The sequence below is a fragment of the Crocodylus porosus genome, unplaced genomic scaffold, assembly GCF_001723895.1.
Source record: "Crocodylus porosus isolate Cpor-Errol unplaced genomic scaffold, CroPor_comp1, whole genome shotgun sequence".
Taxonomy (NCBI): Eukaryota; Metazoa; Chordata; order Crocodylia; family Crocodylidae; genus Crocodylus; species Crocodylus porosus.
In genome coordinates, this window is record NW_017728925.1 from 13,755,348 (window position 1) to 13,767,869 (window position 12,522).

At 47.9% G+C, this 12,522-nt stretch overlaps 1 protein-coding gene across 5 annotated transcripts in view; it reads right to left on the minus strand.

The window, feature by feature from the left end:
• VAV2 (vav guanine nucleotide exchange factor 2) overlaps positions 1 to 12,522 on the minus strand; it is a 270,272-nt gene that overhangs the window by 87,273 nt on the left and 170,477 nt on the right. The window lies entirely within an intron of this gene.

The window sequence follows — 12,522 nt, forward strand, 5'->3', positions numbered from 1 at the left end:
AGAAAGAAAAAAAGAGATATTTTTCAGCCTGTCTTAAAACAAGCCTTAAAACGAGAACACAAAATTATCAAAATAGATTGGAGGGGGGGGGGAAGGATAAAATAAAATGGTTTCCATTTACCAAAAGGATTCTGCCAATTTGAAGGAAAATGTGTTTTGTCACCCCGTTGAGAGTCTTTAAGGCAGGGGTGGGCAAAATACGGCCCAGGGGCCGGATTTAATCTGCCAGGCCGATCTAGCTGGCCCGCAGGGCCCCTAAAAAATTAGAAAATAAATATTAATTTGCTCCTAGCTTCCCGTCAAAGATGACAGGAGCCAGGGGCAGTAGGACCCAGAGGAAGCTAGTGGCAGGACCCAGCAGCAAGGTCTGTGCAGCCCTTCCTGCTTCCTTGCGCCAGAAAGGGAAATGCAGCCCTCAACAGTCTACCAAGGAGCATCAGACTGAGAATAAAATCCACCCGGACATTTTACTGTGAGAATCAGTGCCCATTCAACACATTTCAAAGGCAATTGCATTGCGTCCTTTCCTACGGTGCCCTGCTGTCTGTCACAAATCACCGTGGTTAATCCAGAGATACATTCTAATGTCATTCTAAGGAACATGGAGTGGAGGAAGAGAGAGAAAGAGAAACACTAGGGCTGTAAGACCGTGGAGAAGAGCTGTGGCATTAGGCCAGCCTGAATCTGGAGATGATAGTATTTTCTTCATGAGATCTCACTGCCTCCCAACTACTGATCTATTAGGAGCCTATCTGACTCCAGCAATAGCAAGTTTTTAAAGTGGTTTTAGGAGACTCGTAATGAATCCAACTATAGATAGATCTAGTTCTCTCTGCAAATGGACACTCCTAAACCAGAGTTTGCCAAGCTCACAAGATGGATGGAAGAGGGAGAGATCAATGCAGACTTCCCTGGCTATGACAATGCTGTGTTCCTAGACAGAGCAGCGTGATCAAGGCAAAGGAACGTCAGATCCAGGGGGAGGTTTATTTAAGGGAAAGGAGTTTGCAGCAAGCCTTTGCCTTCAAATCTAATTTTCTAATATACATCAGCAGCTCTGGTTCAACACTTCAGCTGGGGTATAAAGCACAGCTTGGAGTCTGAGTTGAGCTATTGCATTTCTTCTCTGGCACTGCATTTCCTTGGGACGTTCCTGCCCTTGCGGCAAATTCTTGGCTATTCGGTGCATTCGGCTGGGAAATCACTGCAAGCACCAAGGGGCAGGTTCTCAGCTGGTGTCTACTGTTACAGCTCCATTGATTTCATTGTCTTAAATGGAGCTAAGACAATATATACCAGCTCCGAATCTGCCCCCGTCATAGCTCAGTACCCTGTAAGAGAGTCTACTTGTTGTTTATATTGTTCCAAAGTTTGCCCCTTGAGACTTTCTATCCACTTCACTAAGGTAATGTTAAGTCTTTCAGAGTAGCATAGGGTCTGTACTCTTGGCAGTATTGGTATTGCTGCACGCGTGAGACCAAGTGAGGACCAGCAATAAACACAGGGAACAGCAAAAGCATTCATCACACTATCAAAGCAAGCCAAGGCATTATTTTAGAGGCGTTTTAGCACACTCGCCTTTCACCCTGGAAGGCTCCAGTTTCACTGAGAGCCTGAGAGATGCCAAGGATCACCAGACCTTAGGGTCCATGACATCTTACTGGGCTGTGCACTGCATTTGAGGCAGGCAAGGAAGATGGTTTGGGACGAAGATCTCCAAAGGTCACTCCCAGGTTGGCAAATCCAAGGGTAGGAATGGCTCCCGTCCCAAGAAGTGCCGCTCCCAGGCTTCTTCTTGTATTGAAAATAAAAAATTGCAGGGGACTTAGAATGCAAAATAAAGCCCGCAATTTTGAAGTCTATTTCTGATACTTTGCGTTTTTTCTCCCTCGATGCCCCTTCCTCCAAGGAGCAATGACAGAAACCACTTCCAGCATTTGCTGGAGACAGGCAGCCCCGTGTCCTTTCCATAAAGAATTGGCTGAATGTGCACGAGGGCTGGAGAGTTGTCGCCCTCTAGCAGCTGCCCCACAGACACATGATGGGACCCTTGCTTAGGTCCAGAACCTCCCTTGGATCCCCACTTGGCATTTGTGGAGTGGAAGGAGCGGGATTCCAGTTCCAGCTTGCCAAGAGCACAAAAAAGATGTATGCAAGAACAGAGAGCTTCCACGACCCAGATTCATTAAACAGCCCTTCTCAATCCATTTTATTGTAACACTTGAAGTGTGCCCGATGGAGGCACAATACCATTAAAAAAAAAAAAAAAGGGCAGTAGGTAATTACTGAGAGCACGCTGACGGTGAATAAAATAGTGCTTATAAAACAAACTGTGTAGGAGAAGAGGCCCCATAACTACCTTTTCAACCCACACCACTGCCTACAGACATCCCAGAACTGAATCGCAGGAGACTTTAATTGCCTGTCAAAGCCACGTGTAGATAAAACCACTTCCCGGGTTGATCTGGCATCCCTTTTAGCACAAGCGACAAGAGGCCATGTGCAAACAGTGCGAGGTCTGCATTACACTGGAGAATCTATTTCAATCCACAGCAAAGATTTTCACTTATTACCCTTCTCTCCCTTCAGGACAGCAGGCGGAAGTGATTTCTTCTTGGTTAATTGTGTTAGGCCTTGTGTGGTCCTGTTGCTGGGATTTGCAAAAGCTGAGCTTTGCTGGCAGGACTGCAGCTTTTTGTTTCTGATCTCACCCCCAGCGCCAAATGGAAGGCTGCTCCTCTCCAGCCGTTGGGTTTAGACAATGAGGGAGATGGATGCAAGATGTGAAATTTGGCCCCGGCTCCAGGGTTGGATTTGAAATTAAAATAAATAAATAAAATGAGGAGCTTGGACTTTGGGATGCTGGTTCATGTCTCCCTGGTCCATAGAACAAAATGCTGGTCTGGGAGTCAAAAGACTTGGGTTCTGTTCCCAGCTCCGCCACTGACCTGTTGTGTAACCTTTGGCAAGACATCTCTGGAGTCTGTGTCTGTTTTCCCTCCTCCACTTTGTCCCTTGCCATTTACACTGTGAGTTCACCGGGGCAAGGACTGTTTCTGATGATGTGCTTATATAGTGCCGTCCTACGGGGCTGACCAGACACTACAGCAATATGGAATCAATCTATGCATGGGTCTGTGCTGGGCACCGAAGTTTCTGGCAGCTCAAGGCAATCCCTCTCGTAGAGCAAATCAAATGAACCCTGCTGACTTCACTGGATGTCATCTCCAGTCCAAAAGAACTGGAACTCATGGTAGAGGTGATATGTTTTATTAGACCAACTAAATTTTTTGCAAAAAAAACAATTCATCTCCGGTCCAAAGCACCTATCAAGCAAACCCCAGTAGAGGAGAGTGGTCCCACTGTATAAAGAGCCAGTGGTAGAGTGCCAGTCCAAGTGATGAAGGTTACAAGGAAGCTCCTGGGACTTGTCTACCCAATGTCAGCACTACCGGCTCTGTACGGGCAAGTAGGGGAAGATTCCTGCTCAATCCGTCTTCCTGCAAACAAACCGAATGCTTGGATACATGTGAGCGCTGCTCCCCCAACACTCTGCAGGGCAGCATGCATCAACCATTAGAAACCCTTCAGCGGTGCAGGGGGGCAGAACGGAAAGACCACAAAGCAAGGAAGTGAGAATCCCCCCTTGACATAGGTACTGGTATTACTGGCAAATCCCTGGGCCATCACTCCTGCGACCTGTGCTTTGGCTAACAGCAGATTTCCAATAGGAAAGGAGCAGCTTGTTTTCATGGGGGGCCTCAGTGAAGGATGGTGCAGTCTCCTTAGTTGTCCTTTGGTGTTGCAGAAAATCAGTAGGTTTCCCTAGATCCTACTTACCCAAATCCCTAGTGTTTCCAGTGCCTGACACCAGAACTTGTGCTCGTCCCGATCTAAACCAGGTACACTGGGAAGGCTGTTTAAGCAGTGAGCACAGCCATTTTGGCAACGGTCCTTTAAAAAAAGAGAAGCCAAAAAAATAAAATCCTACCTCACCCTCAGTGATCTTAAAGGCAAAATCAGCAGCACCCCAATCAGAGCAGTTCCTTCTCCAGAGGCCAGCTGCAACCCAGTGGTTCACACCATCTTGCTTGACCTTTGGTTGGTACATACTGGCAGATGCCAGTGACTGGGCAGAGGTGAGGGAGGTGGAGAGCAGGGCCAGTGGCTACGTAGCTCTACTAGGCCTTTTCTGCACCAGGAGAGGACCCAGCGTGATGAAGGATGATGCATCAACCAAGGATGAAGTAATGCAGCAGGTTTCAACTTGTGGCACTGGCAATCTGTGCATGGCACGTGGCAGATCAAGGAGGGAAGAGGCAGCACGGTGGCAGATAGGGTGGAGAACAGAAAGCAGAACAGCAGATCAGGTCAGATGCACTGGGCAATGAGCAGAAAGCAGAGCAGTAGACCTGGCAGAGAGCACAGGGCCAGGAGCAAAAAGCAGAGCAGCAGATGGGGTAGGGGAAGGGGAACACTTGGGGAGGATGCCAGGCTAATTTCAGGCCCGCTTGCCCAAAAGGTTGCCCCCCAGTTGGAGTCATGTTTCATACAGCAACAGGAGTTCGAGCCCTGCTAGGAGGAGTCCATCTGGGTCTGTTGGCAGGTCCTTCCAGCATACAGCGCAGCAATGAGGAGAAGGAAACAGCTAAGAGGAGAAGATTTAGAGGCCGGACTTTGCAAACATGGTCATGCCTCATTTGGCACTGAAAGTTACAAGCGGGAAGTGAAGGATCGAAGAGGAACGCTGCAATTTTTTATGGCATGAGGCTTAGCCGTGGTTGCACACTGCCGAGTCAGGCAGCCAGCACCAACAGCTATCACAGAAGAAAAGCAACATGCTCCCTCCAATTTGCCCACAATACAACACTGGCTTGGGAGGGACTGGTTGCTCAGGGCAAGCGGGCAGGTTCGGTGTGGTGTTAGAGCCCGTTCCTTTCTCACGACCTTCCACGTCCAGTACTTGTGGCTGGACCACGGTGGGAGGAGGACGAGTGCAGCAGGGGTTACATGAAGGGAAAGGGATGATGGCCTTTTTTGGCTGTTAGCTTGTCTCTGTGCTAGTCACCTTCTACCCCAGCAAGCTCAGGAATGAAAGAGGTTATTTAAAGTGCAGGTCTTTATGTTCAAGGTGGAAGGGTCAGATTTTCCAAAGCACCCGAACAGGAAAAAGCATGTGGGAGAAAGGCATTGGGGATCTGGGCTCCCACTGTCACTTGGACCCTTTTGACCAGATGACCACACAGCTCTTCTGCAATGGGGCCCAATGCCACTTGCACTCACATCAGCTGGCTTTCTACTGACTCAAATTGGCCCGGTCGCAGCAATCCTTTGTGTTCGTGTTGCACCTTCCAGGGGAGCCCTCCAGGCACCTCCCAAGCATCACAGGATTTAGCCTCACATTTTGCAGGAAGGGAAACTGAGGTAGGGGGCTGCCGAAGCCAATATATCGTCACAGCTGGGTGCCTGACATCAGATCCACCACATCTGGATGTCCAAGGGAGTGACAGAGATGCTGAGCCCCCACAACACTGTGTAGCATTGCCGGATACAGAATCCAGCCCCCTGAGTGCTGCCTCTCTGGAGAGTCTCCTCTGCTCCCTCCAGCACCTTCAATCTCCATTTGCTAGCACGCCAAACAGGACATCCCTGCCCCTAATCTAAAGTGACTTTTCAGGACATGGAGTCATTGGAAGCACCGTTCACCTCTCCCCTGAAATCAGATCCCTCCCCTGAGCAACAAGCTCCCAGTCAGGGGCTTGTTCTCACTGCCAGAAGAGATGCTTTTCCACCGCCGGGGAGGCCCCATGCATGAGCAATGCTGGAGGTAATGCACACAAAAACAAAGCACTTCAGTGTTGGCCACAAGTTAAACCCCAACCAGGGGCAAATTGCTGACCTGAGTGGGTTTACCTTCTGGTAAAAACTCAAGTGGCCTTGTCTGTACTGGATTTGTACACATTACATACCTCCAGATCAAACGTGCAGCTTTCTGCAGGACATGGAAAATGGGAATCCTGATTGACCTCCTAATCCCCAGCAAAACACACACTCCTCCTCCTCTTCCCCTCAAGTGGGGTTAAGGCACCGTCATCTCTCTGCCAGACCAAGTGCCCACTTTGCACGCAAGTCCTCCCACAATAATATCTCCGCTCGCACTCCCTAAGGTGGTTATGCTACAGTACATACATTATAAGCAGCGGTGTCTTTACACCGAGTCGCTCCAGAGGTTTCAGTTCATATATAAGGGATTTACTTAGATTAACGTCCTTGCGACTGGCTCTTTGAAGGCACTAACTCCTTTAGGTTTTCAAATGGTTTCACTGCGCGCACATGAAAAATGGATGAGGCCGCAGGAGCCAAGATTTCTTAGCCTCCTGCTCTGTTTGCAAAGTCTGGTTTCCAGGAAAACCATGTATTTCGAGCAGATAACCAGACTGTGCTGCGGCCCCGTGAAGCCTGCATTTAACCAGTGGGACTCACTGCCACAAAAAAAGACTTGAGGCCAAGAGAGTCCACGAAGGGCTGTGGAGTAAGAGCAACCAGGACTAGAACAGCAAACTTTCAACTCAAGGTAAATTCTACTGATACCCGTAGCAAAATACCCACTGCCTCTGATGGGGTTAGGATTCAACTCATGGGCATCAAGAAGGGTTAAAAAAACCTCCATACTCAAAGGTCCAAGGCAACCTCAAAGGAGTGGCTGCCACGAGGGAATTATCCCAGTCTCCTGCAGGGTTTCACATCCCACTTTTGGATGCATTTGGGACTTGCCACTGATGGAAACAGAATAACAGGCTTGAATAGTTGTCAGATCCACAATGGAAATTCCTATAGGTCAAATAAATGTCCCGCGTTGGGATGTTCTGCCAAGGAGCAGGAAGCAGCATGATGCCACTTCCTTCACAATTTAAGCGTGGTGCCCGAGACTCCCCAAACGTCCACGCTATGTGCTCGGTAGCTGCTCCCTTTCTTAGGACCAAGGCATCCTCCTCCTCCTCGACACAGCTTCTCTCAAAGTACATGCAATTAAATGGCAACCGCATGAGCGCGGCTGGGAAATACCCAGCTGCCATCTCCAAAAAGCCTGCACCCGTGGCAGAGAGGCGGGGGAGGATGGTGCGTGATGCAGGAGTGATCCGCCTAAGTACTGCACCTAATCGGGGAGACAAGCTTCTCGATGTAATTACGAGCATCGTGTCACTCTCCACAACCCATCCTCCTTTTGTCTGCCAGCCGTGGATACTAATCACAACGCATCCCCCAACAGACGACGGCACAAAGCAAGCACGCTGCGATGCCCGGCAGTCGAAAGAGGCGGTTGGCAACCTGGGAGCGCCGAGCCTGGTTCTAATTTACTGAACTCCCCTCTTGGGGGGGACGACGGAAATTTCAGTAGTTTAATGAATAATCAGAAACTTGGCCCAGCAGATTTAGTGATCAATTCCAGGCTCAGTGAAGATAAAGGCAGATTTGTTGTCGACTGGAAGGAATAAGCCCCTGCGAGCAACACAGGAGTCAATCGACTCGGGGATCTTTGCTCAGCATCTGGTTGAGGCCCCTCTACCATGGGTGCCCCATCGCAAATCGTTTGGTCTCCCCCGCTCCGATCCAGCAATATAACTATGTACATAGCGAACCATAAGGACTTTCAAGTTCATAGCACGACTTGCACAGCCCAAGGGTGCTCCCTTTTTGTAAATGGGGAAAGCAATGCTTCCTCTGCTTCAAGCCTTGGGCTTATTGATCTGGATTCAGGTGTCTGGCACGTGGGCCCTCTCCAACTGCGTGTTTCTGCCGGTGTTGGCACAATAGAGTCATGATAACAATTGAGGCTGATTGGTGTCTACTGCAGTAATATATTAAATAGCAACAACAGTCATCTTCGCTACCACCTGGACATCCAAATGCCAAGGGAAAAAGGGTTTTCAAAAAATGCTAGTGCTATTCCAGAAAAGATTTATTCTGTGGGAGGGACGCTTGCCTGCAATCAGTTAAATAGGAATGGGTGGGTGGAGCATAGGTAAAAATCCCAGAAGTCCATGAGTGGTTTATTATTCCCCATGCTGGTAGGACACGCGGACCAGATCTGAGCCCCATAACCAGCAGCATTCACACTCACTGGATGATCTGTCCCGACTGGTTTCCAGGAGTGCATTTCTCAGCTCCTGCAGAAATCCTGCAGCTTGGTGTTTGAAGCCAAGAGGCGTTTTTCTTCACGTCTTGCAGGTTTTTGGTATATTATACAGTTCCCCAATTGTTGCAATCATGTGTGGGACCTACTTATATAACAACCTATGACTTCTAAGGCACTGGGCTTCTGAAACCATCTCTGCCAGTACAATGATCAACTCTGTCTGGCTGGGGGGAGGGGCCCAGGGCTTCATATTATGCATGCTGGTGTGCATCCAATTTTTTCCTTATATGTACCCATGCCATTCATCCAGTTAGTGATAACTGACATTAGCTGAGGATCAGGCCATGGCAGGAATCCTGACAGCTTTGCATACCCATGCAATAGCAACACTCTTCCTAACAGCTGCCCACTTAAAATCAGAGAGGCAAGGACATAAAGCTGTCTGGGGTTGAAGTACAGCTCAGCTTGGTTACTCTCAGGGTAAGGGAGCACGTCCTCCCAGCCTCGTCACACCCTCTAAAAACCCATGGCCCTTTTCATCAACAGTAACTCTTCCTCTGATGAGCCATTATTTTCCTACCTGCTCTGCCTGATGTCAAGTAGCACCAGGAGGGAAAGAATGGAAGCATCAAAACTATGGTGGAAAAAGGCCAGAGATGCCATGAAGACCACAAATGACAATGATTTTACTGGAAGGCACTGGTGTTGACGGAAGAAACATGAATGCACAAATGGGAAAACAGCAAGTTCAATGAAGATGCTTTCTTTCAAGGGATGGAGAAATGCACCTGGACTACTTACTTCCCAATGCCTCCCGGAACACATTTCCACTTCACCAAGCGCAAGAGATGCTATACTCAGCTACCAAGGAGGTAAGCACTAGAGAAGGCCCTACTGCTAGATTTCTGTAGCAATTATGGTCCTAATAGAGTACACATCAGTGCCAGGAGCTGCAGGCACAGAGAGTAATAAATAGAGCCCAACTTGAAGAGCATACCATTGATGTAGACAAGACAAAGGAAATGCTGTTACCAGGGAAAATGAGGTACAAAGAAATTAAATCATCTGCTCAGGGTTATGCAGGGAATCCAAAGCAGAGCCAGGAACTGAACCCAGGCCCCCTCCTCAACCACACGTCTAGTATTTTAACCACAAAAACCTTACATCAGAGAGACTGAAAGCTTCTATCTTTGTTAGAGCACAATAAGCTTTTCTTACCAGCAAAAATCTTATGCATAAACAGGAGTCAGAGTGAAGGGACATTGTCAGTACAGTGTTCAATGGTCTGAAACTGGAGTGCATTTCATCGACTGAACAGTCCGGTGGTAACCCTGCATACAACAAAGTGGGTGGTGGTCTCTGTAATTGTGCATTTTCTTTTAACTAGTGGGAGGTGGGAGTGATAGCAGCTTATGTGGCATTTGAGCAAACAAGCCTGGGCAACAGATACACCAATCCCCTATTTCAGTAATCAATAGAGGCAGTATGCCAGCACGGAGGTAAGTCAATAATGCAATGCGTGCTACGGGCTCCTCTGTATTCCAAATGAATTCGAAAACCTGCCACTGGAATTACAACAGAACAAGAAGTAAATACAAAATGCCGGCTGTAGCTACAGCTGCAATATATTAAGGCCAACCATTGCGGTGCTCTGTAAACACAACATTTCATTAGAGATCAGTTTTTACTGTTCGGAGCTTGTTGCTTTGAAGAAGCACTTTGTCATCCCTGCACAGCTAGTCTGAAAGGCCTCCGAATCACTCTATGAAACAGAGTTTTTCTAGCAAGTTTCATGGACCAAGAAAGCTGTGAATGGAGAGAAAGAATCTGAAAAGCACAGGCGTTTTATTTTTGTCTTCCTGCCCTGCATGGGACACATTTGTCTCGTGACAGCGCAAGAAGAAGAAAAAATATACTTAATGGAGGTGAGGCCTTCCCTCCACGATCCTAAAGTGAGATTAAAAGGTCTGCAGTTTATATGAGGCTAGTGGCACATGGCTAAGGCACCCCAGTCACATTAGATTGATGGCACACAAGGGAGAGATGGGGCCAGCATCAGGTCCAGCTGCCTTTGACTCCTCAGCCCAAAGGACCATACACAGCAATAGTTACAATCAACTGTGAGCAGGTTTTTGGATAAATCCAGAACAAGCTTTAATTACTCTGCCATCATGTCCCCACAATCCTGTAAGCCTTGAGCTCTAATATGTGCCAAAGGGAAAATGCACTTAAGACTGCACAAGTCCCTATAAAATGCACCAAGATGGACGGAGATGTTGGCTGCAGCCATTGTGGCACGCCAGTAGGGGGTGCTCCTGCACCAAGCCACCCGCCTCACTGCACCCAACCCAAAAACCAAGCTTCAAGTGCCTCACATCTGGTTGACCACCTTCCTGGAGTACATCCACAAGCCTGGAGTACCAATGCCACCACCTGGACTCAGGTCTTTATCTGGGCCCTGTGCCACCTGGGCTACGCAGGCCCTGTAGACCTAGGGGTTGCTTAACCCCATCAAGATATATCTGGGTGCTCCTTATAGCCCAAAGCATAGAAAGTAGCCTCCCTTAGTCAGCCAAGTAAAGGGAGCAAGAAGGCCTGCCCAGCCCCTCTCAAACATGTACGATAAGGCTGACTATACCAGATAGCTTTAATGGGTAGAAAGGGTAGGCATGGGGAGGGGTACAAGTCAGAGATGTAGCAAAATAACCCTGAGCAACAAAAGCAGCTTGGTACCCTTTTGATACCCGACTAGAGTACATTCAATTAAGTTGCTAGTTAGGTTTCTGGTAAGTTACTCACTTCCGCATCCAGAGAACGAGAGTGCTGCGGAGGTGCATGCTTCTGTGTGTGTGTTTTAAAATGCCCCCGCCCCCCGGTCGTCTTCCTGGAGGGACCCTCTTAAAAAGCCCTACTGACCTCACCACCTGGACCCAGTCAGGGACAAGTGTTACTTGATGCAGGCCAATTAATTTGACAAACATAATAGTTACCTAATGGAGTGACTTGGGCTTAAGCCCCTGCCCCTGTGTTGTGAGGCCAGAGCTCAGAATAATGAGGGGCAAGATCCACAAGCTCTTACCCGAGGCCCATCACATAGGGAGCAAGTTGGTTGCCGGGCAACTAGGTTGATAGACACACAAGAGAGAAGGAAAACAGACAACCCCCAAAGACAGAGGAAGCTGGAAGGGGATTCTTTCACACCCGTGTTGGTCTAAAGGAATTTACAAAGCACCTTTCATAGACAAGCCTGCGAACTTCACTTCATAAATCTACTGGATACAAAAAATCATGGATTAAATATAGACATCGGATTTATGGCATAATATAACTTTTGTGCCATTTTGATAACCCCAGGTTACCTCTCTATATTTTCACAGCTGCATTTTATCATCTTGTTGACGTTCCCCTCTTTTTGTTTCCCCCCATAAATCTGCCCCACACCTATTAACTCCTATCCCCTCTGCTCTGCCCTACCGCACATTTGCATTTTCACAGACCTGGATTTTGCATATTGTCTTAAGCTCCTATTCAGACGCTAGAGAGAAGACAAAGACCAGTAGACTTTCTCTATGCCTGGAGAAGGGCACCTGAGCCTAAAAGCTTGCAAAGAACATTTTTTCCAACTATTCAGTTGGTCTAATAAAAGTTTTATCCAAATAACTTTGTCATCAATTGGCTTGTATTTCCCCTGTTTTCCAAGTAGCTAGGGCCTGATCTGAAACAAAGAGCCACTGAGAAAGTTTCCAATGGTACAGGCAAAAGAGCATGCATGCGATCACATTTATCTGTAGAAACTAATATGCTGATCTATTATAGCCTTTGCTACAGACACCTTTCAGGATCAAAGCATCCAGCGCTGCCCCTCCCTGGCACCCCAGGGACCTGGGGAAGATTGCTACCTCTGCCTGGGTGAGAGGTACACTCCAGGGAATGAGGAACTTCCCAGTAAATGTCTACCCACCCATAAGGATCAAAAACAAAGGGGATGGTGAACAATGAGACAGCATTAGCACTTCAGTGATTGAAGCACAGGGGCAACTGAGGGAAGGTTGCACTTGTGGTGGTGCCGTTAAAAGCCCTGTTTAATAGCAGATTCAGAGAGACAGCAAAGCTTCAATGTCACCTACAAGATATCAGAGGCAGGGGGGAGTAAATGCAAGAGTCCAGCAAAGGCATCGAGTGGGGATGTATACAGGACAATAAAAGATCAGCTGGAGCAGAAGAAAGCATCTTCCTCTCATCACCTCCCCTCTCCGTACCATGCACACTACACCCAAATATGCATAGTAAGAAATCAATTTGAAAGCAAACTGCAGGGAATGAAATGTGGATGACCAAAAGATGATGGGTTTGTAATCATGTTGTTTAATTCCTCCTCCATTTTT